Consider the following 5416-nt stretch of genomic DNA (forward strand, 5'->3'; position numbering starts at 1 on the left):
TGTTAGGGGTTGATGTAATATGTATGAACCACAATCCGTATGGATTCTTTAACTTTTAGGACTAATACCAACTTCAATATTCAATAGATTTACCCACTCAGAGGTTGCATGGAAGATGGAAGTGAAAATGTCAGTACTAGCAGAAGCACATAGGAAATAGCACCCTAAGATGGAAAAAGACAGCTCTGTGTTCTGTTATTAATGCCAAACCAGGCTCATGTGTTTCCATGGGCTCAATAGCTTATGTTCTCCAAAAGACAGGTTATTTGGTTCTATGTCTGAAATTTTCTTTAAATTTCAAGAGTCAATTTAAATTTAGAGAGGAAATGTATATTTATTTAATTTTGGGGTGAAGATCATTAAAGTATGAGGTCAATTTCCTGGGAGGCAAGTCATGACTATGCAGCAGTGGGAAAAAATTCCACAAAGCCCAGGATAGAAGGCTGACAACATGCAGGAAAGCAGCCCCGAGTGGCAGTGCTGCGATCCAGGGATTTAGAACAACCACCTCACAGGGGAAGACAGTGTTTCCTAATGGATGCAGATTATGCCCACTACTCCTGAGACATATACACATCACTACTGGTGACATCCCACTGTGACAAGTTAGAAATGTGAAGTTAACTCCAGGAAACAAATCTGGACTATGAACTTGAAGATAGACAGTACAAATAGCAGTTGAGTGGAATATGCCTGTGCAATAATCTTTTTTTCCCCTTTAAAGTCTACAGAAAATCTGCACATAGACAAGGCAATTAATTCTAACAACAACAACAATAATAATAATAATAATAATAATAATAAAACACATCCACATATCCAAGGTCTCCATTAGATTCCATGGTGAGTATTTGGTGTGTCACATTCTATTCCACAGGCACATTTGCTTTTGAGTCTGTGGGATTCTGATCAATTCTTTCTGGAAATATTAGCTTCTCACATACTGCCTCCTTGATCGGTAAATACTGTGAAATTTTATTAGGTTCCATGAAGAGGGAAGGTGGGGCATGAATTAAATTAGCAATTCTGCTCTCTCTTGATATATATTCTGGTAACATGTAGGTCTTATCGGCCTCGTGGTCAAGTCCCCTGTCATTCATTCTGATAAGCACTCCATCAATGCTCAAGAAAAACTGCAACAGCAGGAAAAATCTGGAAGGCATTAATTCTAATTTTCACACTTAGGCTTGAAACTCCATGAACATGAAGTTCATCTTCAAACAGGAGAACTTCAAAAATCTTAATCCTCTCTCTGGCTTTCAATTTCTCTGTATATATATATGATCTGTTGTAGGCACAACTTTTAACTTGAGGAATTCTCTAAGTAATGTTCCCTTAAAATCTGTTGTAAAGGTCCAATCATCCTATATAATAAAAGAGTAATATGCAAATTAACCATCACTCTGCTACACCCACAAAGCCATGCCCACAAGCCACGCCCACCAGCCAATCAGGAGCAAATATGCAAATAAATCCAACCAAGATGGCTACGGCCACAGAGAGCAAGAGGGGAGGCTTGGATTTCCCTGGCAATGGAGGAAGCCAAGCTTTCCTCCTGCCCTTGCTGGCCTAGGCCTCCACTCAAGGCTACAAAGTTTCAATGATAGAAGATACATGAATCCCAAAAAATGGCTGCCGCCTCGGAGCAAGCAGAAGGCTTGGGTCTGCTCCAGGCTACAAAGTTTCAATTGTAGAAGATAAATAAACCCCAGATACCAGAGCCTCCACTTGGGTCACCAGGGGGCATGGCTGGCCTGCAAACCACCACAGGCCCCTTGCCCAGGCCGCCCCACGCCCCAAGGGAACCCTCACCCTGATCCGGGACATCCTTCAGGGCAAACCAGCTGGCCCCCACCCATGCACCAGGCCTCTATCCTACCTAATAAAAGAGTAATATGCAGAATGACCATCACTCCAACACACAAGATGGCTGCCCCCATGTGGTCAAAGATCCTGCACCCATGTGGACACAAGATGGCCAACAAGGGAGGGCAGTAGAGAGGGACCAGGCCTGCAAGGGAAGGCAGTTGGGGGTGATCAAGCCTGAAGGGGAGGGCAGTTAGGGGTGACCAAGCCAGCAGGGAAAGGCAGTTGGGAGGGACCCAGGCCTGCAGGGGAGAGCAGTTAGGGGTGACCAGGCCTGCAGGGGAGGGCAGTTGGGGGGACCCAGGCCTGCAGGGGAGAGCAGTTGGGGGGGACCAGGCCTGCAGGGGAGGGCAGTTAGGGGTGACCAGGCCTGCAGGGGAGGGCTGTTAGGGGAAAACAGGCTGGCAGGGGAACAGTTAGGCATTAATCATGCTGGCAGGGGAGTGGTTAGGGAGTGATCAGGCTGGCAGGCAGAAGCAGTTAGGGGCAATCAGGAAGGCAGGCAGGCGAGCAGTTGGGAGCCAGCAGTCCTGGATTGTGAGAGGGATGTCTGACTGCCCATTGGGATCGGACCTAAACGGGCAGTCGGACATCCCTCGAGGGGTCCCAGATTGGAGAGGGTGCAGACTGGGCTGAGGGACGCCCCCCTCCCCCGTGCATGAATTTGGTGCACCGGGCCTCTAGTATGGTTTAATAACTTCCTTGGAGTGCTCACCCTCTGTCCTGCTCTCCTGCCACTCCTCCACACACGCTACTTGAAGCATTCCTTGGTAGTTGTTCACACATTTTAACGCATCTGTGGCATTGAACTCAATCCCAACCAGAACCATGCTGGATTCTTAAAATATTGTCTCCAAACATAATTTCGGAGAGGGATGGCATATGCAATTCATTAGCTAACTTCTCCATGTCCAGGGGATTTCATGATGTGGGTCTTGGCCATAGTCAGCTTCCAGGTCCCGAAGGAGAAGTCTGGGTGGCTGCCCTGGAAGCCATGGATCATCATGGCTGTGGTGGGGGCGGCAGACCAGGCAGGAGGGATGGCAGTGGACACCGGTTTCCCCGCCTCTGCACCAGCCCCCTCGACTTCCTAGCTGTTACCATATCCCGCCCCGCTCCAATGCGAATCTGATGCTCACCCTTCTTTCTGCCCTCTTCTCCAACCTATGCTCTATTTTTAGGTACATTTCATTGTTCAAAATAAAGTTTTATAGCCCAGCTGGAGTGGGCCACTGGTTGAGCTTCAACCTATGATCTAGGACTGTGGTTGGCAAACTGCAGCTAGCGAGCCACATGTGGCTCTTTGGCCCCTTGAGTGTGGCTCCTCCACAAAATACCACAGCCTGTGCGAGTCTATTTTGAAGAAGGGGCATTAGAAGAAGCTTAATTTTAAAAAAAAATGGCTCTCAAAAGAAATTTCAATCATTGTACTGTTGATATTTGGCTCTGTTGACTAATGAGTTTGCCGACCACTGATCTAGGAGTCACGGTTTAATGCCTGATCAAGGCACATGCCTGGGTTGTGGGCTCTATCCGCAGTGGGGCATAGTGCAAGAGGCAGCCAATCAATCATTCTCTCTCATCTTTAATGTTTCTATCTCCCTCTCTCTTCCTCTCTTAAACCAATAAAAATATATTTTAAAAAATAAAGTTTTGCCCTAATCGTTTTGGCTCAGTGGATAGAGCATCGGCCTGTGGACTCAAGGGTTCCAGGTTCAATTCCGGTCAAGGGCATGTACCTTTGTTGCAGGCACATCCCCAGTAGGGGTGTGCAGGAGGCAGCTGATTGATGTTTCTCTCTCGTTGATGTTTCTAACTCTCTCACCCTCTCCCTTCCTCTGTAAAAAATCAATAAAATATATATTTAAAAATAATAAAGTTTTATAGTAATTGCAAGTATATGATAATTCTAGTCAGTCTACTTAATGTAATAAATATATTTAAAAGTTTAGGATTAGAGGGCACTTTAAATTCCTAATGTAAAGATTACTTTAACCAAGGTTCTAAAAATAACTTCAAGATAGATTTATATTAACATGTATAATCTTCTAATGGCTTAAAGCACAATTTTATTTTATATTTAAAACAGAAAGTTCTACATAAAAATAATGATGTTCTAGATTGTATAATAGGAATCAGTCATTCCAGAGTTAATTGTCCAAGTGATTTTAATTGAAATTTTATTATGTAAAACAATATTTATATTAGAAAATTTAAAAAAATCTCTTTGCTCTATGGAAGATAATTGTTCACAACTGTTATGCAGAACTTTTATAATAAAAGATAGCCTAGGTAATATTTTATTTTATTTTTCTGTATTTTGTGAATAACACAATAAAAAATCATATCAGTTAAAGTATCAAATAAAATATGTCAAAATGCAATTATTGGGGAAAACCCACCATTGCAAGGGGAAAAAATGGTAATCCCAGGAATATTTTTCCTCTATCACTTAACAGCTACTAGGGACCTTTTTTCCTAAATGAAATAAAAACAATTATTGTGTTACAATGCAGAATTTAGTTAATAATTATTTGATTATGCAGCTGCTGATCACAGTGAGAGAACTCACTTTGAGTTATTTATTTATTTATTTATTTATTTATTTATTTATATATTTACTAGTGGCCCAGTGCATAAAATTTGTGCACATTAAAAGGGAATTAATTAGAGAAAATATTTTAATATTGCTATTTGCCCTTTCTCTATAATAGAAATGTCAGAGATGAAAGAAAATTAGTAAAACATATATGAAAATCTTCCTCTTGTCAGAATCTAGGGCGTTTTGTGGGACCCGGAGTCAAGTCCCCACCCACCTGTGCGTGCCTCGAAATCAAGTGAGACCCAGAGTCAGCCGGCTTCACCCACATTGGGCGAGATCCAGACCCGGCCGTCCCTACCCCTGTCAAGCCCCACCAGTTGGGGGGTGCAGCCTCAGGTCCTCTGACCCAGTGCCAGGTGGGGAGTGCAGCCTCAGATACTCTGGCACACCCTCAGGTCCCCCGGCCTGGCACAGGGGCAGGGGGCATGGCTTGTGGTCCCCCGGCCCAGGACTGGGGCGAAGGTTGCAGCCTGAGGTACCCCAGGCTGGGCTGAGGTGGGGAGCGCACTTTTAGGTCCCCCATCAAGCCCCTCCAGGTGGGGGGCATGGCCTGAGGTACCCCGTTAAGCCCTGCCAGATGGGGGGTGCGGCTTGAGGTTCCCTGGTCCAGGTCAGGGCAGGAGCCATGGCCTGAGGTCTCCCCTCAAGCCCTGCTGGATGGGGGCCAAGGCCTCAGGTCCCCCGTTAAGCCCCACTGGGCAGGGGGTGCGACCTTAGGTGCCCTGGCCCGGTGCTGGGGCGGGCGGGGTGCAACCTGAGGTCCCCCGTCAAACCCCACTTGGCAGGGAGCACAGCCTCAGGTCCCCTGCCTTGGCCCAGCACCATGCAGCCTCAGGTCCTAGCTGATTGCTTGTTAAGGCTGGTTACGGGGACTCGGCCTCCGCTGTGGGTGCAGCCATCTTCTGTTACAGAAACCTCGCCTCCACTGTGGGCACTTCCATATTTGTG

At 45.8% G+C, this 5416-nt stretch overlaps 1 pseudogene across 1 annotated transcript; it reads right to left on the reverse strand.

Annotated features, from left to right (window-relative positions):
- Positions 1-866: 866 nt before the first annotated feature.
- LOC308241656 (TIP41-like protein) lies at positions 867-2970 on the reverse strand (annotated as a pseudogene). The gene is made up of 2 exons: positions 2553-2970; positions 867-1364 (listed from the first exon to the last, which is right to left on the reverse strand). The product of its transcript is annotated as a TIP41-like protein (transcript).
- Positions 2971-5416: the final 2446 nt, after the last annotated feature.

The sequence above is a fragment of the Plecotus auritus genome, assembly GCF_963455305.1.
Source record: "Plecotus auritus genome assembly, chromosome: 2".
In the NCBI taxonomy this organism is placed as follows: Eukaryota; Metazoa; Chordata; class Mammalia; order Chiroptera; family Vespertilionidae; genus Plecotus; species Plecotus auritus.